This window comes from Rhineura floridana, chromosome 18 (genome assembly GCF_030035675.1).
Source record: "Rhineura floridana isolate rRhiFlo1 chromosome 18, rRhiFlo1.hap2, whole genome shotgun sequence".
Taxonomy (NCBI): Eukaryota; Metazoa; Chordata; class Lepidosauria; order Squamata; family Rhineuridae; genus Rhineura; species Rhineura floridana.
Window position 1 is genome coordinate 1,474,752 of NC_084497.1, and position 25,997 is coordinate 1,500,748.

At 47.5% G+C, this 25,997-nt stretch overlaps 1 protein-coding gene and 1 pseudogene across 1 annotated transcript in view; one reads left to right on the forward strand and one right to left on the reverse strand.

The window, feature by feature from the left end:
• NRTN (neurturin) overlaps window positions 1-24,663 on the reverse strand; it is a 40,166-nt gene extending 15,503 nt beyond the window's left edge. Inside the window, exons 1-2 of the mRNA XM_061601098.1 lie at window positions 24,377-24,663; window positions 23,818-24,041 (exon numbers count right to left, since the gene is read on the reverse strand). The gene's annotated coding sequence lies outside the window, so the exon portion shown is untranslated. The remainder of the gene's footprint in view (window positions 1-23,817; window positions 24,042-24,376) is intronic.
• Window positions 15,345-15,463, forward strand: LOC133373040 (5S ribosomal RNA; annotated as a pseudogene).
• Window positions 24,664-25,997: the final 1,334 nt, after the last annotated feature.

The window sequence follows — 25,997 nt, forward strand, 5'->3', positions numbered from 1 at the left end:
TGGTCTATGGAGAAGAATCACAATGATCAGGAATAACATTCCTGAAAGGAAGAACAGTTTTGAAAGGACACCTTGAGGCACTATGGAGGTTGCCGGACGCCATTCACAGATAATTCTCCAATTTGTTTCTGAAGAAGCATGAAGTGGGATGCAATCCTAGAGATCTTAGCTGCGTTCACACTGCACTATTCCATTATTCTGACCATTTCTTACCTGGTAATTTGCACATTATATTTAATCTTTCACAGGACGCACAAGCTAGCTCTGGAATTCTAGTGGAATGTAGTGCAAGTTTAGCACAAACTTCCGTGATAAATGATACCAGAAATAATCTGTTTGCAAGGGTGGGAACCCGGGAGATCGCGGGAGTCATAATAATAATAAATTTATATTGCACCCTTCCTCCCAAAGGGAGCCCAGGGCATCAAACAACAAGTGATAAAACACTAAAATTATCTTTAAACATCCTTTTAAAAAAGCCTTAAAAAGAAAACATTTTTAAAAACATCTTCAGAAACTTCCAAGAGACTGTTCCAATACAGATGCAGTGAGGGATAAAAGTCCCTGCTTCAAAGACTTGTTGAAAGAGGAAGGTCTTCAGCAGGCACCGAAAAGACAACAGAGACGGCGCCTGTCTCATATTTAAAGGGAGGGAATATATGAACTGAAATGCAGCTAGCTCTTCAGACTTTGCACCTTTCCCAGTCTGCAGTTGTCCATGCAATGTGCACAAAAAATACATATATTAAGGGGAAGTGTGCATGCAGAAATGTGTACATCAGTCAAAATTGCATACAAAAATGTGTTTATTTGGAGAAATTTAACTAAAATGCTGATGAATTTCCATGGGGATTTTTTTGGGCAGGGGTGTAAAAACATAGTGAATTGCTGCCCAAATATAAAGAACTGGATTTAAGACTGGAAAAAAGGCTAACTGATAGAAATCCAAATTGACAGGTTTGTCCACAATTATCCCCACCCTGAAATGCAATTCCCAGCCGTTAGATCTATGAGATCTACAGATTTCATACAACTATAGGCTGAGACATTACATATTGGGGAAACTAAAATGGCAGGTAGCCACCGCAAATGGAAGCCAAGCTTTACTCCCATTCAAAACAGCACAGATGTATGCCCACCAATAAAACAACCGTCCAGCAGGGAGTGCAAAATGTGGCAGTAAGTGGTGCCATTGCCAGATCTGGCTGACGAGGGGCCCTTCTGAGGCCCAGGGCCTTTGGCCAGTGCCTGATTGGGTCCACTGCCAGCACCAGTCCTGACTGGAGCCATAAGAGCCAATCAAATTCAGATGCCTTGATACTCCATGAAATCACGTTCTAGTTCCACCTACAGTAGCCATGTGGCCTCTTTTGCATAGGACACTCCTCTGTTTGAAGGCCTCCATTTCAGGGGTGGGGAACATTTTTGGTTCCACCCCACAGGCCAACTTTGAAAGACAGGTTTAACAATCAATCCCTCTACCCAGGGGACTCTGGGAATAGTGGTTCTGCCAGCAGGAAGAGGGGAATCTCCTAACAACTCTCAGCACGCTTCACAAACTACAGCTCCCAGGATTCTTTGGGGTAAGCCATGGCTTTTGAAAGTGATATAATGATGCTTTAAATGTGGGGCCATAGACTGCCTTGTAATCCTCAAAGTTATTAGCAGGCTTTTTTCCTCAACTATAACACCAAAATACAAAAACCAGCATCCATGAAGTTCCCTTATCACATCACCAGGAGATTCTCCTTATGGCCAAAGATGAAGTGACTCTTTGCCAGCCTGCAGCAGCTTCCTAACAGTAGCCCGTTCTGAATTAATGCCGACAGCTTTTTTGAAATGGAAACCAAGACTGGCTGTACAAAAAGTCTTGGGCAAATTGCCTTTCATGCATATGTCGTTTGCTTGGGACTTCTCTAACTTTTCCTCTCGGCCAGCTTGCATGTGTTCTGCCATTTTAAACCATTTCATTTGCGTTGTGGTTTTGCCACAGTGCAAGGGAAAACATAAGGAACAGGGTTAAGGACAAAGAGGAGAGGTTTTCTTGTCAACGTATTTTGAAAAACGATTCTTTTGGTGGGGCATTTGGTGCACGTGCAAAATCCGCACATCAGGAAAACACCGTGCAAGCACATCAAGAACGCTTTTTGTGCAACTTTGGATCTTTTAGACATTGGTGTCAGCTGGGGGAAGGGGAGGGATGGACATAAAGAAATTGAAGTCTTCAGCAGAGTTCCAGAATTAATTTTCGCCATTCTTATAATTAAGATGGGATTTAGGAATCTTAACAGGAATGCAAACAAACCCAGCCTGGATGAGGCAGAGGTACAGCTCATCAGAGGCATTTGGCAACGAGAGCTGTGATCTGCAGCTCAGTGGGGAAACACCTGCTTTGCATGCGCAGACAACACTGAGCCAGGTAGAGCAATGGCCTTACTTGATATAACCTCATGCTCCTGTGCAGCTTGTTTTGGATGGGGTTGCACACATTTTCTCTGAAGATGGGTGAGAAATCTGATCCAGTTTGCATTTAAAGACGAACTTGCCTCATCCGCACTTTTGGAAACAACACATGAACCCAAGCACAGCATCCTTTGAAATGCACACACTCCTCCAAATGTTACAGTGCCATGCTCCAACCAAGTAATGTCTTCAAGAACGCACAGGCTAGGGTAACGTGTGCATATTTTAGTGAAAATAACATACAAGAATGCAGGTCTTCAAGACTGGATTACTGCAATGCACTCTCTGTGGGGCTTTCCCCTTGCCCTAGAAACTGCAGTCAGTGCAGGATGTCAAAAGGGAAGGCTGATCACTTAGTGGCCAAGCTCGTAACAGCTTAAGATCCCAAAGACCCACTGAACCCTGCATTCTGTTTTCAGAGTAGCCAGTCATTTGCCTCTGGGAAGCAGAGTCACGGTCCCCAGCAACTGGTGTTCAAAGACATATCCCCTCCAGTGTTGGAGGTAATATGTAGCCATTGTGTCTACTAGCCACTGGTTGCCTTATTCTACATGAAGTTATCTAATTGTCCCGTTCTCACTAGAGGCTATCCATCAAAGCATGCTGATGCTTGCACTACAGGCAGAAATCCAACTGGAGAAGCTTCCCCACTCGCCACTGCATCTGTGTTACAGGTAAAGGGAACCCTGTTGATTTCCTCTTGTCATAGCAAGGTCCCAAATCCTCCGTTTCAGAGAGCAACAGGGCGCAGCAGAATGCGTGCAGCCAGGAGAGAGGATTTTGGGACATCAACCATATACATTGGAGCACCCAATTAACATTATTATTAACAGGTTGCCTCTGCCTCTCATGTTCTATTCTTGTGTGCCTCCATCCAGGCCGTAAGCAGAACCAGAGTTGCCTTTTTTTGTCTCCAGATGGTTCTGTTTAGCTGGCAAGAATCCCATCAAAATGTGAGCTCACTTTTTGCTAACTTACTCTCTTCAGTTTCACAGGCAAAGAAACACACACACACACACACAGTGTACTTCTTCACTTCCTCTGGGGGAAAGCCATTCCCTTTAATTACAAACTCAGGTGATGAGTGTAGAGATGGGCAGAAACTCATCCAAATTTGTATTTCGCACCAGATTTTTCAACAGTCTGCATATTCTTCATCTTTGCAAAGCAATCCTGTTTGCTCCGCACTTCAGTGGCTTTCCCTCAACACCAGATTTCCCCCCCCCAAATATTCCCTCGAATATATTGTTCTTTTATTGATTTTACTCACAGCACAGCAGTACATCTCTCTCTTTCTCTCTCGACACCCCACCTCCCACTTGAATAATCCAAGCTCCAAGCGGGAAGAAAGCAAGCCAAGCCTATAATATTGATATTTTGGAAAGGAAAAAAAATCAGACTTGAATCAATACTGCCTGTTAGGTCTATGGAATGCTTTCAAAGAGGAACCAGCCAATGTATCCCATTCCTAGGTGAGTGCCAACAGAAATGGAACACAAATATGTTCAATGAGAAACAAAACTGTGAAACAAGAGGAGCATATCAGCATGCTTAGGGGAACCCCCGAGGTTTACAAAAGTACCAAAAAATTAAACCTATGGGGGGACAAAATAAATCCCCCACAAATAAAGCTACCCTAATGACAATTCTGCATTGTTAGTTGCCACAGAATCAAGGATGTAAGGCAGCATTGACTTCTAACCTGTCTCGATGCATGCAGCGCTGTCTCCGACCCGCTGCAGTTCAGCTTCTGACAAAAACTAGGCTTTTCATCTCACTGAATGCTGTGGAGCAATTTCACGTAGGAACATTATCGCGATGTTCAAGTTCAATGCAAAGGCCATTCATTTAGACGCAAAGGAAACACCGTGGAAATGGAGGGGGAGGGAGAGGAGCCAGTGGATCCGAAGCAACAACACCAGCATAGACAATCACATCCGCTGCACTGATATCCATGCCAGACACAGGATGAGTCTCTGACCATCTGCAATCTCCGCTCCTGTTTCTGACAGAATGCTCCCTACACGGAATGTTGTGCGCCGTTTGGAAAAGAAAAGCGGGAAATTGATCTGGGACGGGGAGGAAGGAAACAGAACTGCCTGCTAGAGCAGGGCATGGCTGGCTGGAGGAAATCTTGTCTCAGGTACTTGTCTTTCTGGATCTTGGCTGCATGCTTGGGAGACCGAGGGAAGGAGAGAGAGAGAGAAGAGAACCACAGCTATGCAAGCGGATTGCTGACATTCCAAGTGGGTTGAGAGTACCATTGAGGGAAACCCGCTAACATGGAGGGAACTGCATGGTCGCCACAAAGTTTCACATGTGGTGGAAATTAGGGTGGGCTTGGTTTACATCTTCAGAGGAGCCGAGCGATACAGTCCCCCCCCCAGCGATGCAAAGAGGTGCCCTCGCTCTTTGCTGGCATGATCTCTCCTTGAAACAGAGAAGATGTTTCAAAGGAGGTGACTCTCAGCAAACAGCTACAGCTGGACTTTGGAGCCCGCCGCCTTTCACGTACACTTCTATCCGGCTTGGGGGAGGAGGAAGAGCCGTCACTCAGCAGCAGAGCCCCTGCCTTGCATGCAGAAGGTCCCAGGTTCAGTCCCCAGGGGCATCTCCAGGGAGGGCTGGGAATGGCCCCTGTTGACATTCGGGAGAGTTGCTGCTGCTGCTGTCGGTCAGTGTGCCCAATCCTGAGCTAGACGGACCATGGTCTGACTCTGTCTACGGCAGCTCCCTATGCGCTCCTGAAAGCATGTTTATTCAGCCTATACTTATAACCAGCAAGGGGAAAGGGGGGGTACTGTGCACACAGAGACGCAACACGGCCTCTGAAGGGAGCGAAACTAACAGGCAACACGGTGGCACAAGGGATGGGTCGTTCTGGCCATTTCAGGTCCCCGTTTTGCCAGTCTTCACTTCAGTCCTTTTCATGTCAACATCAGTGTGCAATTAAAAAAAAAAAGTCCTTGTGAAAATTCATCAGCTTTTTAGGGCAAAATTCTCCTTACACCCGCCTTCTTGCAAAAGCAATTTCCCCCTAACACAATGCCTTTTTTGCATGTTGCTTTCACCAACAGATGCATCGTTAAGTACTCTTTGATGCAGGATATGCATTTCTGTACACATCAGAGATCCTTTTCGACCATTAAGTCTTTTTCAGATGTGACAAGAATTCTCGTCTTTTCCCGGGAACAAAGGGCGATGGGCCAATTTTTTTGTCATCAAATTGTCTGCATTTCAGAGAACAGCCTCTCAACAAGCACAACAACACCCGATCACCAGAAAGAGTTCTGACCAGCTACTGGGGAACAAGAGGAATCACTTGGACACGCTCCCGCAAGACGACTGTTTGGAAAACTTTTCCCAAGGGCTTAAGGATTAATTGGAGCATATCTGGAAGGGAGATCTGTCACCAGCTGCTCCTTAGCAAGATTGTTCATTGTCCTGCTTTGATGTGCTTGTTCTCTGAAGTACATTATAAGTTTAGTTACATTTTTGTGGGTTTATTGCTGAATTGTGTTTAGCCATTGTGCAAAACGGGATATTGGACTTCGATGGATCCTTGGTGGGACACCCATCAGGACATCTTGCCAGCCACTCCTATAACAGAGGAAATGACCCATTAGATGGTTTATGCCCCCCCTTTAAAAAAAAAACACCCTAGATGATTGTGATAAATGCCTGTGGTCCAAAAGAGCGGCGTCACGAGGGAGGTCAAAGGTCCCGTTTGGCAGAGCCACACAGCAAGAGGCGCTGAGAACCTGTCACTCCAGGCCTTCCCAAAAAGTGCAGTTGGCAAGAAAGCTCAGAAATGTTGTACAGCTCTCTGGGAAGAGGCCTGGCAGCTCTGTTTTTCTGCTCCTTCCCCGGGGAGGGGTTCAGAACTGTTTTTTATTTCACTAATGAGGCAAAAATATGCAGGCGCCAGGGACTAGCGATTCATCCCGTCCCCACTCAGCAGCTGTTGGAGCTGTTCGTGCCTCTGCTACCATATCTCCCCCATGTAGAAGCAAAGTCCTCCTTTCTTCAGAAAGTGAGAAACTCAGCACAACTCTTCAGCAAGAGGGTATGACAAACAGCCACCGGTGTGTTGTCCTTGATGCAGGGATGGGCAAGGAATTCGATTCCGTTCACATTTCAAGCCAAATCTGTCAAATTCACACTTCCCAAAACAACGTGAGTACCAAAACACAGCCATCCTTCAAAATGCACACTCAAATCCCCAAATCCACACAGCAGACCACCCAAATGAAGCTGACGGACCAACTCCTGCTCCAAATTCTGATCTTCCATGGTTTATTTGGGACACAGTTCTAGCTCTCTCCTTTTTCAGCAATCTAGAAAGGCAGCAGTTTCCGGTTTGACCTCCTGACAATCCGCTCTGTTGTCCGTTTGCGGGAAAGTCCAAAGATCAAGGCCAGGCCACAGGCCAAGGTCAGGTTTGAGGAAATCGACAAGAGAGACGCAAAGGCCAGTCACAGGTCTAGGTCATCTACACAGACACACACACACCAAACAGGCATGCCAGGTTCACAGCACAGTAGGCCAAGAAGCCTTCTGGGGTACAGAAGTTGTTGCAACAACTTCCCCAAGGAACCGAAGGCTTCTATCCAGGAATCATTGAAGCCCCAACCTAGACATGGCTGGTAGCTATCAGAGCTTGCTTGCTTGTCCAGGCCAACTCCGTTGGATTCACACTCAGACTCTCTGGTGTGTTTGTCTCCATTTCATTCACTGTGAAATCTCAGCTTAGAGTGTTTCATAGACAAGCTTACAGATTAAACAGGACTCTGCATCTTTGTAACTAGGCAGGACTACTCAAGCTGTGAGGTAGTTGCTGCAGTTGGACACACCCTTTGAGACCCTTTAAGTAGGCTCGGAGTGGACTTTCTTTTTGTGTGGGGAAGGCTTCTCTGAACGGGACGGCGCGAGCAAGTGGGCACTCCTACACACAGGCTGAAAGGCTGGAGCTGTCTGCGAGTGCCTGCACATCTGCCGGTGCATCCTTCTCTAACACTGCCTCTGACTGAGCCTCCAATTCCTCCTCCTCGAACAAGTGGTGGCTTGGGTGATGAGGCAGGACTGAGAGGCATCAGACAGTGCTTCTTCCATGGTAACTGGAACTAAGGGGGCAGAGCCATCACTGTCTAAACTGCTGAAGCCTTCTCCTTTTTCATCCTTTCTGAGACATTTTGAAGAGTGGGGGAGCTTCAGTGTGCATATTGTTTCAGAAACGGCAAACTGGGTAGGTTTGCCTTTTAATAGAAACTGAATCCCATTTCCCCTTCATCTCAAGGTATAACTAAATGGGCATTAATGAGATAGTAATGACTGTGTGGATGGTGGAAAGAGTAATTCCTCTAGGGACTTTGACAGGGAAGGAGATGGCACAATCAAAGCATTCTGTTAACCCGAGTGAATGAACCACCTCTAAAGCAAACGGGGAGGGCCCTGAATGCTTTCAAAATGATGCCTGCCTGGGGGCCCTCCACAATATTTAATCTGGCTCAGTTTCCAAGACTCGATTGTTTGCAAATTCCATCCTTGTGCCACGTTTTTCCCCCACCTTCCCGAGACATTAACAAAGATGTTAGAGAGGGCGAGGGTTCATCTTAATTAACACCAATCCATTAACTTTCTGGCAAGAGTCCACACTCGCAAAATATGCCAGGGCGATGAGCAAGACGAGGCTTGCAAGCAGGGGCCTCCATTGGGTGCCCTTTGGGAGATTATACAACCCAATCGAGCAACCGCGCTGAGCGTCAAAAGCTGTTGGTCCTTCTTGCATTGCAATGTGTTTGACGTGGGGCTGCCCTTGAAGGCAACTCAGAAACATCAACCGGTCCAGAAGACAGCGGCCAGATTATCGGCATTTAGATCTCATATCCCCTCTATGTACAGCTGGCATAGCACAGTGGGGAGGAGAGCCTGGCTGGGAGTCCAGAGCCTGTGAGTTCAAATCCCCGCTCATATCTCCTGGGTGTCAAGGGCCAGGCTAAAGATCACCCCACAGGGAGTGGCTCAGGGGTTACATGCCCTGCCACCTGTACAGCCGTGGGCAAGCTGCATACTCCCAAGGGGCCCAGTTGCCCCCCAGCTGGCAGTTGCGGACAAGGAAGGGGATGGCTTGTGCAGCTGTGGCAAGCTGAGCAGGCCCTAGCCAGCTGGGGAGGACTAGCCTCAGAGGGAGGCAATGGTAAACCCCCTCTGAATACCGCTGACCATGAAATCCCTATTCACAGAGTAGCCATAAGTCGGGATTGGCTTGAAGGCAGCCCATTTCCATTTTCATCCCCCCCTATATTGCTTGCCACTCTGTTCCTGGGCCCAATTTAAGTCACTCAATAAATAACACAGACCCCAAATATCTGAAAAGACAGCCTCCTTCTCTACAGACCCTCTTGGGTGTTCCTCAGCCCTGCTGTAGGTATTTGTTTCATGAACATAGGAATCTGCCTTATACAGCTGGCTCAGTATTGCCTATTCTGACTGACAGCCCTTCTCCAGAGTTTCAGACAGGGAACATTCCCCGTCTTACCTGCAGATGCCGGGGTTTGAACTTGGGGCTTCCTGCATGCAAAGCAAATGCCTCTGCCGCTTAGCTACAGTTGTTGTCCGTACATAAGACCACCAGGTGACTCTCAGACGCCAGCCGGGCATGATAGCAAATGGTATCCATTATTATTTGTCCTTGGGACCTGGGATGTTGCTTCTGAACAGGGAACTGAAAGCTATGCCAAGCTCAACCCAGAATTCATTCAGATTCCAAAATTAATGTTAGAAATAATGTTTGTTTATTCCACTTGGATCACTGCTTTCTCTCCAAGAAGCTCAAGGCAGAGTGCGGGATCTCCCTAACAGCAAAGGGGTGAAGTAGACCAGGCTGAGAGATAGAGGTTCAGTTTGCCCTGAAAACCAAATCCATCACATTCGCACTTTCTAAAATAATATCAGGGCTGAAACACAGCCACTCTCCAAAATTGGCACTTTTCAGGATTTTGCAATGCAGTCCTTCCACCAGTGTTTACAAAAAATGCATATATTATGGGAAAGTATCCATAGAAATGAATATATTTGTGAAAATATCATATAGCAATGCATCATGCTAGGATAAATTGCTTGCAAAATGTGCTCAGGACACCAAAACTAGAAATTCACACTAAATTGCTGATGAATTTTCATGAGGCTTGAAAACTGAAAAGGACCGATCCTTCCTTCCCAAATGACAACTCATCGTCCTGTTTTACTCTGCCAGCGATCAGCTGCGTCTGGAGCAACCAGTTCTGGACACCCTCTCTCCAGGCAGGCACTGACAAACGCAGGAGTGTGTCCCAAGGAGAGCAACCAGGATGGCGAAAGGGTCCAGAAACCAATTCCTAAGAGGGACATTTTAAAAATGCTAGGTATCTTTAGCCTGGAGAAGAGCAAATTAAGGTGAAACGTGACAGCAGCCATCCAATATCTGAAGGGCTGCAAGACTGAAGATGGGACAGAATCATTCTCCGTTTCTCCAGAGAGCCAGGCTAGAACCAGTAGGTGGAAGTGGGTGGTTTCAGCAGAATATTTGCACAAGCATCCGAACGGCTAAAGGCTTTCGACAGCCGGAGGCGGTGACCTCTCCTTTGCAGAGGTTGGGTGGCTTCCCTGTGGCCAGGAATGCAACGGCAAGATCCTGCATCGTGCAGGAAGTTGGGATAGCTGACTTCTGAGGTCCCTTCCACCTCTATAATTCCATGATATTATGACATCCTTTCATCCCTTTTTAGGAGCATGTCTTCTGCTGAGTCAGACCCACAGTCCATCCAGCTCAGGAGTGTCTACACTGACCGGCAGCCCTATCTGAAGATGCCACTGGGGACTGAATTTGGGACGTTCTGCACGCAGAGAGAGTGCTCTGCCCCTGAGCTTATTGGCCTTCCCCTAAAAGCATTAAGCAAGGCTCCTGTCCTCATGGCTCTGAATAAAGGGCTGATTGATGAGGAACCGAGAAAGCCATCGGGGATCGAATCTGGGGCCTTCTACATGCAAGGCAGATGCTCTGCCACTGAGCTTTTTAAAGGGGGGGGTACTGTCCTTCTTTGCTCTACCTGGCCAGCTTAAAAATAGGGAAGAAAACCCTTTATATGTAAGAATCCATGGTCCTCTCCAATGAAGATCAGGGTCTGCTTCTAATATTAGTCCTGTTCAGAATAGAACCCGCAATACTGATGGAGGTGACCAACTGGAGCCCATTCATTTCAATGGGTCTACTCAGAGTAGAACTTAAGATGGACTCAATGGGGGATGGGGGGAATGAGCCCTGCTTTCAGGGGAAAACCCCCACAGATCGTACTCACACCAACACACGGCTCCCCAAAAGCGGTTTTCTCTCTCTCTTTTTGGCATGGAGGCGAGAGTGCACAGATGGGCTGCGATTCCTCTGCCCTGACCCCCCTCTCTTTTCAAATGACTTCTCTCATTTATAGGGCCAGGTCAGGAGTCGACAAGAGTTTTCTAACAAATAACCCAAGAGGCCTCATAAAGTCCCCAGCCAAGAACAACATTGTTAAAAAGGCAAGGAAGCCGCTGCGCTTTGTACGGCAGCCGCCTTCCCGGGTGGGATAAGGGAGGCCCTGCAAATGTCTCATCGGAGAGAGAGAGAGGGTATGGGGGCTCGCCTTTGCCTGGGGCTCCCTCAACCCCAGTTGTCCCTTGATATCTTATCGGCATGGTGCCATCAATGGACTTGGAACCTTACAGAAGGACATGAGGTGTTTATTTGCTCTTGCACCGAGGTCCTCCTTGTGGGCTTCCCATAATGGGCATCTGTTTGGCCACTGTGAGAACAGGCTACTGGGCTAGATCCAGCTGCAAGGCTCTTCTGATGTTTATTGTGAAAACACTGAGTCCAGCCATTGGTGCATGTGGCTCAGTACTGCTGACACTGATTGGCCACAACTCTCCAGCACTTCAGGCTAGGGGAATTCCCAAACCTACCAAGAGATTAAGAACATAAGAGCCACTGGCCCATCCCGACCAGCATCCTGGTCTCACAGTGGCCAACCAGATGCCCATTATGGGAAGCCCACAAGCAGGACCCGAGTGCAACAGCAACTCTCCCCTCCTGAGGTTTCCAGCAACTGGGTTTCAGAAGCATGGCGCAAGTCGCTTCAGGTGTCATGCGACTAATAAATCTAATTAATCATCATCATCACCATCATCAACCCCCGGCCAAGGCTTCGCAGGAGTCTTTCCATGCTGTTCCTGACACCTCCTACATGCAAGGCCGGTGCTCTGCCGGTGAGCTACGGACCATCCGGTAAAGATAGAGTTCTCCCACCAACCAATGTTTACAAAAGTGTATATATTCAGGGGTGGGGGAAACATTCATGAAAATAAATATATTCGTGCATATATTATTGAAAAACAACATGCACAAATGCATTCCGTTAGAAGAGGTTGCTTGCACGCTGGTCAAAGCGGCAGGCGAAGATGTGCTTATTCAGAGAAATTCGCACTACAAATGCTGAAGAATTTTCATGAAGATTGCTTTTTTAAAAAAATTGCACATTGCTGCAGAGAACTGCACTGAAGAGGGAGAAAAACGGGAAACCCCAATGGACAGACCTTTCCTTCCTTAGCAGCCAGCCTCAAACGTTTAGGGGCTTCTAGAACAGAGAGGAGAGTTCTTGCACCCCTCCGTTTCTTTTCTTGTCTTCCTGACCTCTCTCTCTTTTAAGAGCGAGTCACCCTGGCGAGAACGGGGGTGGCTGTTCTTTTTTAATGAACCCGCTGGACACAAACTCTTTTCACCTACTTACCTACTTGACTTCTGCGCAGCCCAAATTGTGTCCCCTGTGCAGACGGACGGAAAGCAGTGCCAACAAGTCACAGACAGGGTTGATTCTCCTGCTGTCTCTGGTATGGTTTGCCAGAAACACTGAGCTGCCCCCTGTCCCTGATGCATGCAAGCGATGACGCCCTGTGGGTCACTGTCTCAGTGCCCGGGACTGATCTGTGTCCCAATGTGCAGCGGGTGGACATTGCTGGCTGCCGAGAAGAGCTCTCGGATTAATGCCCGCAGGTCGTGAGCGTGCCAGGGGGATTGCTCAAGAGACAGGGAGAGGAAATGCTGTCAGGCACATCAAGCTGACTCACCCAGGCGGAAAGGTAGAGAGACGGCAAGCTAGCAGCTCATCCCTCCGGGGATTTCCCTTTGCCTCCATCCCAAGGCATGTCTACACAACAAACGTATCTCGGTTTCAAACCGGTCAGGGCCAAAAAATAAAACTACGGGAACGTATGCAATGTAAAAAGAAAAAATATCCTCGATTCTTTATCCCAGAATTCCAAGTATACAATCTGCTACCCGTAGTCCTCGGATGAACCGGGTCCACCTCTCCACCTGCCATCTTGAAACTAAGTCTACAAGCTCACTTCATGGTTCCAACAGCACTCTAATGTTTGTGCTTTTGTGAGCTTTTTTAAATTCCTCCTCCCTCTGCTTTGTTCAACATCTTGCCTTAACTGGGGGCCCGTCCATACGACTGTATAATCTGCAATGTTTATAGCTTTCCGTCCTCATTAATTCACCATTGTCCATATGACGTTGCAAGCTAGTAAGGATTTTCACGTTCACAAATCCGCATTAGAAATACCACCGGAAAATCAATATGCTTTCCTGAATCGATAATCAATCACATTAACGTCCATGCGCTCAGATGCAATGCTGCGGACTTCTTGCAATAGGTGGTCCATGGGTGTTCCTCCCTCATATGCCAAGCCCCTGTCTCCTTCCCACCCAATAGCACATTCACAGATCAGTGCAGGCGTGGGAATTAAAAAAAAGATATACATTTCTGTGCTGTTCTGAAAAAGCGTGCAAAAAGCAAACAACCGTTATGGACCAATCACTGAAAAGGGGTGGACTTAGGGGAGTGGCCAATGCTATAGCAATTTAGAGTTTTAAAAAAAGCCCACATGTATGGATACTTGAAAATCAGGTTTTTGCAATAATCTGATCACAAATAGGACATGTATGCGTCTCGAGGCCACCAACCAAATATCGAAAACACAGATTCTGTGGTTAGGTATGGATGGGCCCTAAGACTGCAATCCAATAGACACTTACCTGGGAGTAAGTCCCATTGAATCCAATGGAGCTTACTTCTGAGTCTCTAACTAATTATGGTTCCCAGGATGTTTGGGGGGAAGTATCGAAAGTATTAAATACTTTCAATATTAGACAGGCACCATCCTCTTTCAACAAGCCTTTTAAGTAGAGACTGTATCCTAGCCTGCATCTGGGTTGGAATTGTTTTTAGATTTTTTTGCAAAGGATGTTTCAAAGATTTATTTTTAACGATGTCTTTAAAGATGCTTTTAAGATGTTTTGAAAGTTGTTTCGTTTTTAAGATTTGTAAGATGTTTTTAGTGTTTTTGTTTGCTGCTGTAGGTCATTTCTGGGAGGAAGAGAGGGATGATGATGATGATGATAATTTAAAAAAATGTGGCATTATGCTACTTTATATGTATAGTGCAGTAAATGGGGCCTGATGCATACAAGCATCTAAAGAATGAAGCTCCCGTAAAATCAGAGTCTAAAATGATTTAATTGCACTATTGTGATCGACCCCTGCCTGTCTCGTACACTTGATCTGTGACCCAGTCCCCAGTTTTAGCAGAGGACAGGCGAAATTAATGAGTGCTTTCTGTTCTTAGACTCTTCTTTCTCCCAAGCTACCATATATGAACAAAAAGCTACACATGCAACATTTAACAAGCTGGACCCCCCCACCCCACCCCCACAATGGAGGCAGGGCTGCCTCCTCCTCCTCCCCCCAAAGCCTTTTGGCTTGCTCTCTGCAGGAACGGGGCCGCCCACAGACCAGAGTGAAAAAGTTACCAAAAAGCCACAAGCCTTGGGATTTATTTATTTTTAACGCGCAGGAGGAAAAACGCTCTTCCCACTTCCAAACGCAACGTTGAAACAAAACACATTTTCATGCTCCCTGCCGCTCGGAAAGTGCAAGCGTTCTTTTCATGGGTGGCAAAAGGGACCAGATCACTTTAAATCCAGCCGACTGCCCCAGCTGGAGGTGTTCAGAGAAGCGAAGCAGGGATGCTTCAAATAGTTTCCTTTATCCCGTGGAAGATTCCACTGCTCTGGACAATCTCCAGCTGCAGACGCAACGGAACACAGGTTCAAGCAACAGGGCCTCAGACTTCAGAGATGCGCCATCCCAGGCACGTTATCCTAGGACAGCCACAAAGCCAGTTTGGCCCAACGGATCCTTTGCCACAGAATGGGAGAGAGGTGAAGGGACGGTGTGGAGCCTATGCAACCAACTGGATTTATTTCAGTGTCGGGGCTTCCCTTAATGGGCATCTGGTTGGCCAGTGTGAGAACACGAGGCTGGACTAGATGGGCCCCCTTTTGTCCTGATCCAGCTGTGTAGGGCTGTTGTGATGTTCTTATGAGTCAGGTTGTTGGTCTGTTTCCTCCAGAAATGCCTGCCCGCCATGGGCAGTGGCTGCCTGGGGTCTTTCCAAGACCTGCTTCGGGGGGGGGTCTTGCAAAGTGAACCTGGGACCTTCAGCATGGAAAGCAGGTGCTTTGCCATTGAGCTGCATCGCTTCTCCTAAAGATAAAGTATGACGCTAGTCCTTATGGTGCTGAATAAAGAGCCAATTTAAATAGGAACATAGGAAGTTGTGTTATACTGACGGGGGGCCCAGGCTGGTGCTATATTGTGGATGTTTTCTAAGGCTGTGCACAGATAACCTCCCCTCGACCCAGGGGCATAGGGAGTCTCCTGACAACTCTTAGCACCCTTCACAAACTACACTTCCCAGGATTCTCTGAGGGAAGCCATGAATTCAAAGTGGAGTAATAGTGGAATGCCTACGGCCATACTGCCCTGAACACTCCCGATCCCATCTGCTCTCGGAAGCTCAGCAGGGTCAGGCCTGATTAGCTCTTGGATGGGAGACCGCCGGAGAATACCCGCTGCCGTCGGCTTAGAGGGAGGCAATGGTAAACCACCTCTGAAGACCTCTTACCATGAAAACCCTATGAATACGTAAGATTCATAGGGTCGCCACAAGTCGTAATTGACTTGAAGGCATATGACAATAAGTACATAAGAGAGTCCTAAAGGGCCTGTCTAGACCAGAATTCCTTGAACTGTCATTTATTTTGCCTGATCTATACATAGTTGCAAAGCAATTCCCCCTAATGTAGTGCACTTTGTATATTCTTTTCACTAATAGACTTTATCCCAGTATAGGCATTTTTGTAGACACTCCTGAGCTGGAGAACCGCATTGCAAAATTCAGAGAAAGGCAAATTTTGAACGGCTGAGTTTGGATGGCTGAGTTTCACTTGGTGTACTGTTTTGGAAAGTGCCAGTTAGGTAGGCTTGCCTCTAAATATGAACTGAATCAAATGCTGTCCCCATCCTTCCCTCCCCGAGAAGGAGAGTGCATCCTGAGGCAGTCTCTTCCGCACTGTCAGAGCTCGGGCCACCAAGGAAATCCTCCCTCGTGCTTAGCTGAGGAGGCTGAGATTAAAAGACTATATCCTAGAAACAAAATAGAAAGCCAATGCAGAGTCTATGCTTGCACGATTTCCCCCTCCAAAATTCTCTTCCAGCTTGGGGGGCGGGGGAGAGATAGCATCATGAAATCTTTACAAGCACCTGGGGAAAAAAGGGGCACCAGAGAGAATCCAAAGGAAGCGGTTGAATTTCAGGAACAGGGAAAGAGGACCTACCACCAGCCTCCCCAATTCCATCATGCCTAACAGAGCAGGAAATCGGTCCAATTCAAGGCTGCGTTTAGAAAAACTGTGATTCTCCCGGAGCATTGCAAAATCACAGACAGCGTCATTGGCTCCAGAACTCAACTTCCTGAGCATCTCAGCTTGCTTTACTTAAAAAAAAAGAGAGCAAGTTTCTAGCCCTTATGCCCAGATTACTGAGGACCAGTGACCTTGTGCCAGTCAGTCACTCAGGCTAACCAGACCGAGAGCCGCATTCCCTGCAGGGCAACCCTCTGGGACCCACATGCCAATGATGGGAGGGGCCAGAGATTCAAGTGGGAGGAGCAACAAGTGCAAATTTTACCTTCATACAGTAGACTAGTTTCAACAGACTTAGGCCAGCGTATCTCCAGCTCATCCGGGCTGAGGTATTTACACCAGCAGAGCCCCGGATCAGCCAGGAAATCCCAGGAGCCGCTGAATCCAAACTCTTGCATCCTGGCGGATCTTGGGTTTGGATTGCACTGTAAAAAGCTTACTTCCAGACGGTGTCACCGTTACCTGCCCTCAGGGGAGCCCAAGTCTGGAGAGTTTGTTGGTCGGTTGCTGGGTTTTGTCTGTTTGAATGAATCATGATTCTTGCGGAGTCAAAACAGTCAAGAACAGAACAGTCACTGCCCTCCCCAAAGGGCAGGATATCGTAGAGTTGGGAAAAGTGCAGAGAAAGGCAACCAAAAGGATTAAGGGGACGGAGCGACTCCCCTATGAGGAAAGGTTGCAGCATTTGGGGCGAGTCGAAGGTGGCATGACAGAAGGGTATAAAATTATGCACGGCATGGAGTGGATAGAGAAAGCTTCTTTCCTCCCTCTCTCGTTCCACTAGGGCTTGGGGAACTTCACCAGAAGTTGGAAGCTGAAAGTTGGAAGATTAAGGACAGACGAAAGAAAGACGCCTCTTGACACAGCGCACAGCTAGACTACGGAATTCGCTCTCCTAGGAGGCGGCAGCAATGGCCACCAACTTGGATGGCTTTAAAAGAGGATTAGACACATTCATGGAGGAGGATAAGGCTGTCAGTGGCTACTAACCATGTGGCTGTGCTCTGCCTCCACAATCAGAGGCAGCATACTTCTAAATACCAGTGGCTGGAAGCAGCAGGAGGGGAGAGTTGCTCTTGCGCTCAGGTCCTGCTTTGCGGGTTTTCCTGAAGAGGCATCTGGTTGACCACAAGATGCTGGACTAGGTGGGCCCCTTTTGGCCTCATCCAGCAAGGCTCTTGTTATTTTCTTATGTTCTTTTGCGAGTCTAACTGCATCTGTGTATCAGGAAGGATCAGACACTCTGGTCTCATCTACTGCAGAAACTGGCAGAATTATCCAACCCAAGTAGAGGCTAAGCGGAAAAATGCAAAGCCAGAACATGTAATCACTCAGAGAGACAGCAAACAGCCCCCTCAAACTTTAGGCCCGCCGGAGAACTCCCTTATTCGGCTTATTTCTCATGACTCCCCTTACAGTGCATGGTTTGGGAACAACCAACCCGGCCGCAAAGGCTCTCCTTCAAGGACCGCATGCACACTGATGGAGAATGCAGTCATTGCTTGGCGTGCGGGGAGGGGAGCAGGTCTGCAAAATAAAATGCGTTTCCCCAGACACAGTTTTCTCATGCAGCAGCTTGGCAGTGGGCCGTCGCCTTTCCGGAAGGCACTTGAAATTGCAATACAGTAAAAATTTATATGACATATACACTCCGCGGCGCCAGGCGGCTTCCGAGGAGCAAGCAGCCGGGGAGATTTATATTTGGGGGAGGAGCAGGACGCAAACAAGAGAGAGATGTGACCTTGCAAGGGGGTCATCACCCTCAGAATTCGGGGGGAACCTTTGACTTTTGCAGGGGGAACCACAGCATTAATTTTTTTTTTTTTGCAATGCATTGATTAAAACTTGGTAGACCATAAATAGAGCCTGCTGGATCAGGCCAGAGGGGGTCCAACCACACCAGCATCCTGTTCCCACAGCGGCCATCCAGACGCCCTTTATGGGAATATATGTGTGTGTGTGTGTGTATTGTATTTTAATTGTACTTTATGTACTTTGGAAATGGAAAATGGACTGCCTTCAAGTCGATCCCAACTTATGGCGACCCTATGAATAGGGTTTTTTCATGGTAAGAGGTATTCAGAGGGGGTTTGCCTTCCTTATGTGTTTTAATTTACTGTAATGTTTTGTGTTTTTATTGTGTATAATTTTATTATGTATGTGTGCAATTTTATTGTAAGTTGCCCTGAGTGCCCTACTGTAGGGTAGAAGAGCAGGACAGAAATATTTAAATAAATAAAATAAAATACAGGAAGCCCTCAAGCAGGACCTGAACGCAAGACCAGCACTCTTCCCTCCTCCGGTCTCCAGCAGCGGCTTTTCAGAAGTACCCTGCATCCGACAGTGGAGACAGGACACAGCCATTATGGCTAGTAGCCACCGATAGCCTTATCCTCCTCCTTGAATTTGTCTAATCCTCTTTTAAAAACCATCCACGTTGGTGGCTGTTGCTGCTCCTGTGGGAGAAAATCCCATAGTTTCGCTATGTGTTGTGTGAAGAAGGCGCTTTCATTTGGTCTGTCCACAGTCTTCCAAAACGCTGCTTCTTTGGATGTCCACGAGTTCTAGGGCTATGAGAGAAGAAGAAGAACTCTTCTCTGTCCACTGTCACTGTGCCATGCGTAGTTTTATATACTTCTATGGCACCTCTTTTCTCTAAACTAAAAAGCCCCAAATGCTGCAACCTGTCCATGTAGGGGAGTGGCTCCGTCCCCCTCGATCATTTGGGTTGCCCATTTTGGAAACTTTTCCAGCTCCGCAATATTCTTTTTGAGGAGAAGCCGCCAGAATATTCCCAATGTGGCCGCACCATGGAGCTTCAACAGAAGGCATAGAAAATAACTTGCGCCACCAGTGATCTACCACCACGACCATCATAAGGTGGTGAAGCACTGGAGTTATGCACACGTGATATGACGCAATTGCTGGATGCACCCTTTCTCCCACACACAGGTTTTGGTGCATGTAGGCTGAGATATTGCAAGTAGTGAGCTCCAGCTTCAAGGCCTAAGTCTTTTCCAAAGTACTACAAAAGTTTCTAGCTAGGTAATGAATTCAGGCGAAATTGAGGGCTGGTCTACCCCATACATTTAAAGCACATGGCTTGTAGAGGTGGGTGAGAAATTCGATCCAGTTTGCAATTGAAGCTGAATCTATCAAACTGGCACTTTCTGAAACAATGTGAGAAGCGAAACAGCCATCCTTCAAAATTCGCACTTATTAGAATTTTGCAACCAAGCAAACAAAGTTTACAAAAAATGCATCTGTTAGGGGAAAGTGTGCATAAAAATAACATACAAAAATGCATTATAAGATGAGAACGCGCTTGCAAAAAAATATGTGCATGAATTAAAACTGCCTACAAAAATTCACACTGACGCTGGATAATTTTCATGAGGATTTTCTTAAAAACAAACACAAATTGCTGCAGAAATTTTAACACTGGAAAATCAAGAAAGTGAGAGAACCACTGACAGATCTTTCCATCCCTAAAGACTTGCCCCAAAGAATCGTGGGAGCTGTAGTTCGTTAAGGGTGCTGGGAATGTGAAGCTCTGGGGAGTCGTGTGCTTCCAGTGTCCGTCGGATGTGCTTTAAATGTTCAAATTGCATGAAGGAGGATCTCGATTACTGGGGCGGATAAATTCAATCAACATGGCGATCTAGATAGGATTTGAGGAAGGGGAATTGATGGGGAATTGAACTGATCTCAGGCAGGTTCTGTTTGGAAATTAATTCAGAGAAGATAAATTGAAGAGGAACTGATCTCCATCCTCTTCATCTGGAATGACTTGGATAAGGAATCAGTTGGTTTGCCTCCCTGTGGCATTTTAAAGTCTAAATTTGCATCTATACATATAAATACCTACAGCAGACGTGGGGAACCTTTGGCCCTCCAGATAAGAACATAAGAACATAAGAAGAGCCTGCTGGATCAGGCCAGTGGCCCATCTAGTCCAGCATCCTGTTCTCACAGTGGCCAACCAGGTGCCTGGGGGAAGCCCGCAAGCAGGACCCGAGTGCAAGAACACTCTCCCCTCCTGAGGCTTCCGGCAACTGGTTTTCAGAAGCATGCTGCCTCTGACTAGGGTGGCAGAGCACAGCCATCATGGCTAGTAGCCATTGATAGCCCTGTCCTCCATGAATTTGTCTAATCTTCTTTTAAAGCCATCCAAGCTGGTGGCCATTACTGCATCTTGTGGGAGCAAATTCCATAGTTTAACTATGCGCTGAGTAAAGAAGTACTTCCTTTTGTCTGTCCTGAATCTTCCAACATTCAGCTTCTTTGAATGTCCACGAGTTCTAGTATTATGAGAGAGGGAGAAGAACTTTTCTCTATCCACTTTCTCAATGCCATGCATAATTTTATACACTTCTATCATGTCTCCTCTGACCCACCTTTTCTCTAAACTAAAAAGCCCCAAATGCTGCAACCTTTCCTCGTAAGGGAGTCGCTCCATCCCCTTGATCATTCTGGTTGCCCTCTTCTGAACCTTTTCCAACTCTATAATATCCTTTTTGAGATGAGGCGACCAGAACTGTACACAGTATTCCAAATGCGGCCGCACCATAGATTTATACAACGGCATTATGATATCGGCTGTTTTATTTTCAATACCTTTCCTAATTATCGCTAGCATGGAATTTGCCTTTTTCACAGCTGCCGCACACTGGGTCGACATTTTCATCGTGCTGTCCACTACAACCCCGAGGTCTCTCTCCTGGTCGGTCACCGCCAGTTCAGACCTCATGAGCGTATATGTGAAATTCAGATTTTTTGCTCCAATATGCATAATTTTACACTTGTTTATATTGAATTGCATTTGCCATTTTTCCGCCCATTCACTCAGTTTGGAGAGGTCTTTTTGGAGCTCTTCGCAATCCCTTTTTGTTTTAACAACCCTGAACAATTTAGTGTCGTCAGCAAACTTGGCCACTTCACTGCTCACTCCTAATTCTAGGTCATTAATGAACAAGTTGAAAAGTACAGGTCCCAATACCGATCCTTGAGGGACTCCACTTTCTACAGCCCTCCATTGGGAGAACTGTCCGTTTATTCCTACTCTTTGCTTTCTGCTTCTTAACCAATTCCTTATCTACAAGAGGACCTCTTCTCTTATTCCATGACTGCTAAGCTTCCTCAGATGTTGCCGAACGACAACTCCCATCAATCCCAGCAAGCATGGCCTGGCTGTTCCGCCTTCTCCAGTTTGAGAAGGCATTGGACAGCCACAGGCCCCAACCCTCATGCCTTATAAATGCCACAAACAATTCCTAACATATGCTCCTTACATAAGCAGAGCCTGGCTGCTCCATTAGGCTAAAGAGGGCCCATGCTAGCCCAGCATCCTGCTCTCACAGTGGCCAACCAGATTCCCATTGTGGGAAGCCCGCAAAGCAGAATCTGAGCCCAAGGACAATCTCCCTTCCTGTGGTTTCCAGGAACTGGTATTCAGAAGCACACTGCCTCCAACAGTGGAGGGAGAACATAGCCATTGTGGCTAATAGCCACCGATAGTCTTATTCTCCTCCATGAGTTTGTCTAATCTTCTTCTAAAGCCATCCAAATCAGTGGCCGTCACTGCTTCTGGTGGGAGCAAATTCAATCGCTGCATGAAGAAGGACTTCCCTTTGTCTGCCCTGAATCTTGCAACATTCAGCTTCACTATGCGCTATGCGCGAGGGAGGAAAACTGGACTCTCTCCACACCCGAGAGCAAAAAGCGACCCTTGCGTCTTGATCGGCAGCCAGCACTCCATTACTGGGGCAGATTTGGGCACCTCAGTTGCTCCCCGTTAACCTACTGAAAATCTCCTTCAGCACCTGACTTGTCTTCACCAGATTTGGGGTGGGTGGGTGAGAACCACAAAAGGATTCCTTTTCAACCCCGGCGGTGGTACGTCCTAATTTAGGAAAAGACGGTCCTCTATTCAAAGCCTCTGTCCAGCCCAAGTCTAGTTCAAAGAACCCTATGGAGGGAGGCCTGCAGAGGCTTTGAAGATGCCCGTCCTCAATGAATGCTCCCCTACATGAAAAAAAAAGCCAAACAAGATGCTCTGCAAGCAGAAATCTATCACAACAGCACACAGAGGGCAGGGCTATGGCTTTTCTCCTTGTGGTGCTAGTTATCTTCCGGCAGGGAGTTTATTTTTCTTTTACACGGCCGAAAGCATTCAACACGTTTGCCCTCACCGGCAATCTGATGCAGTACTCTCTGCCACCTCTGGAGTCTACCACTATATGCCACACGTTTGGACAGTGTAGACTTCCTGCTTTCTGAACACAGAACTGAAGTTGGGGATTTGATTTCTCGGTAGATTAATGCACTGTGCAGCGGCATACCTATCTATCTATCTATCAAAACTTTACAAATTTGGACTAACCTCTGATCCTGGATAGATGAGGGGTAAGCACAGTGTGTACTCGGCTTACTGGGACACAGGATTTCTCCACTTATCTCCCCCTTAAAGGATTCAGGAAAATATCAAGTACACAGGTACTTCTGCTATTTCACTTGCTTCATTAATTAAGAGAGCAATCCTGAGTCACAGAAGCTGCTGCAATCTGTGCCAGCTCCAATCCTGGACAGCCACTGCCAGTCAGTGTAAACAGTATTGAGCTGGATGAGCCGATGGCCTTACTCAATACAAAGGCAGGATCCGGCCAAAGGGGCCCCCTCTAGTCCAGCATATCCTGTCCTCACTGTGGCCAACCAGCTGCCCATTAATGGAAGCCCCCAGGTAGGCCCTGAGCGCAAGAGCAACTCTCCCCGCCTGCTGTTTCCAGCATCTGGCATTCGGAAGCCAACTGCCTCCCACCCACGGAGGCAAAAGTAGCTGAGCCCACGTTGCTGATGAGAAGAGAACTTTGCATTTGTCACAGGAAGTCAGAAGGCCTTCCAGGCCGCTTTCACCAAACCCCATGAATTCTCAAGGGCTGGGGAGGTGAGTGCCCTACAATGCGGGTCGTCGAAAGCTGCCTTCTACCGAGTCAGACCATTGGCTCCATCATGCTCAGTATTGTCCACACTGACTGGCAGCTGCTATCCAGGATTTCAGGCAGGAGAGTCTCTCCCAGCCCTCCTTGGAGATGCCGCCATTGGGGATTGAACCGGGGACCTCCGGCATGCAAACCAGGGGCTCTGCCACCAGGCTATGGCCCTATGCTCCTATGTCTCCCCCTCCAGCGCCTGCCCAGCCTTCCAGCCCGATTCATGCTTCTTCCTCAGCATTTGACTGCCTCATTCTGCGGCATGGATAGATCCATTTTGGGATGGCACACTGGAAAGGGAGGGGTGAAATCTACCAGTCTTTTCTCCAGCCGTTATAAATTATCTCCCCAAGAAGTCTGGCTTCTTCTTGCCCCCCAAAGCGATCTCAACAACCTGTGTCCGAAAGCTGGCCAAAGGGGTTGCACGGATGTACATGCCTCCTTCTCTTTCCTCTCACTTTGCACATCTCCCTTCCAAATATCACCCCCTGCCCCCCAAAGAAGGAGGAGAGACCCCACTCTTACCTTCCGCTGTCCCAGTGTCTCCAGAAGTCACATCCGTCAAAAAATCTTCCCATAAAAGTACAGCTCTCCAAAAAGTCCACAGCCAAAGGAAACCAAACCCATAATGCCACACACGCTTGCAAAACCAAAACCAAGCCAGAACGGACAAGAAAGGAAGAAAGCAACAACCCAGAAACACAAAGAGGGGTGCGTGAAGACAGATCACCTCGAAGGGCCCATCTTTTCTGGAAAGCAAAATAATAATAACTTGAAAAAAACACCACAAAATGCAGCAGGCGTCCCAGAGCACCCTGGCTGGGGTCAATCCTCTTCCAGACTGCCACCCCAGGGGAAACTCATTCCAGCTGTGCCAATTCGCCTCTGCCAATCCAAGGCAGCTCTGCTACCAAGGCCCATCTTGGAGTGCCCTCGGGGCTTCGAGGGGCATCGGACGCAGCCTGGAGATGGCACCCAGATGCAGATCCCAAAAGTCTTTGTGCTTCCCGGAGCCTCCGAGGAGGCTTCCTCCCTCCTCTCTCTCTCCTCTCGCTTCCTCCCAAAGCCCTGGAGGTCCTCCCACCTTTGGACAGCCGAGCAGGTGGACTCCTCTCCGTGGACTGTTGGAGCCGGCCACTCGCCACTCACTGGGGCCAGGTGGGGATCCTCGGAAGCGGCGCTTCCCCTTTGGCAATCCAGACAAGTTGCTTTCCCTTCAGCTGGTTCTCCTTCCTTCGGCCTTCCCTGCTTGCACCCTTCCCTTCAAGGGGGACAACCCCTGCCCCCTCCCCAAAAAAGGTCCTCAAAAGGGTCACCCAGATGCCTTCTCGAAGGCAACTCACTCAGCCACTGCAAAACACATCTGGAGTCTCTCGGCGCGGCTGTGTCTGGTGTGCATAATGCTCTGCTGGGCTCTGTCCCTGTCTTCAGCTCAGCAATCCTTTGGAGAGGGAATGCGGAAAGTGGGGAGAGAGAGAGAGATGGAGAGAGAGAGATTTTAAAAAAACAGCTATGCTCCTGGATCTGTCACTTTTCAAGAAGTTGTTTTCTTTCACAGAAGTTGTTTCCTCCCCCTCTTCTTTGCAATTTTTGTAAAAATTGCCTCTGGCTCGCTGCTTCTCCACCCCCCGTCACATTTACATAGATTCTGAAGCGTCTGCTTTTGTGGGGTGGAAGCAAAAGAGGTCTGTGACTGTGCTAGGTGGATCGCTCCCTCCCTCCTTCCAGCATTTTTTGGGGGGTAGGAAAGGGAGGTAGGGTGCGGTAAAGGTGTAAGTTGACTCTGTGAGGAGGCAGGCTTTCAACCAGCCCCGCCCCACCCCCAAGACGGGGGGTGTCAAATTTCCCCCATGGCCCCAAAGGTTAAAGCGTGTCTTTTCCTAAGACGTGCAGAGAATCTTCTCCAAAAGCATGGGATAAGAGCAGGACAAGGGGACTGGAAAAACCAGGATGCTGGGGTGTGGAGGGGGGGGGGAGAAGTTGCGTTATTTCATTTCAAATACCGGGTGAGGACATTTTATTTGAAAATAGCTTCACAAGGATGCCGGCTCTGCTCTTAGATGCTCGCCCTGCGCACCATCGGTTAGGATGCTGTCCTCCTCACCGGGGAGAGGGGTTGCAGAGGCAAACGTAGACAAAGCCAGGTCTCTGCTCGCTAGGAGCTTACAATGTCAAACGACCAACTTAGAGAGGGGGAAACCCAGGAGGCGAATAAAGTGTGGGCAAATGGAGTCAAAACGTGGGTACAGTCAGGAATTAACGTGGACATTGGAGAATATGTTGTAGATATTGTTATAATTGCTATGTTTGGCTTGTTTTATTTATTCTGTTATTATGTTATGTACATTGTTGAGATTTATGTCTACTTATGTTTATTTAAAATATGATGCATTGTGTTTCCTTTTAATTGTACCAAATATGAATTGTATATTATACATTGTATATTGATTTTTATGTTGTAAACCACCCAGAGAGCTTCGGCTATGGGGCGGTATAGAAATTTAATTAATAATAATAATAATAATAATAATAATAATAATAAACACTGTGCAAGGGATAAGCCAGCACCTGCGCAGAAGTGTTTGGGTTTTGAGGAGTGACTTGCAGGAAGGGAGATGGGCACCTGCCTTATGCTGAGTCAGATCATTGAGTCCATCTAGGCTCAGTGTTGTCTACACTGACTGGCAGCATCATGTAATATGATT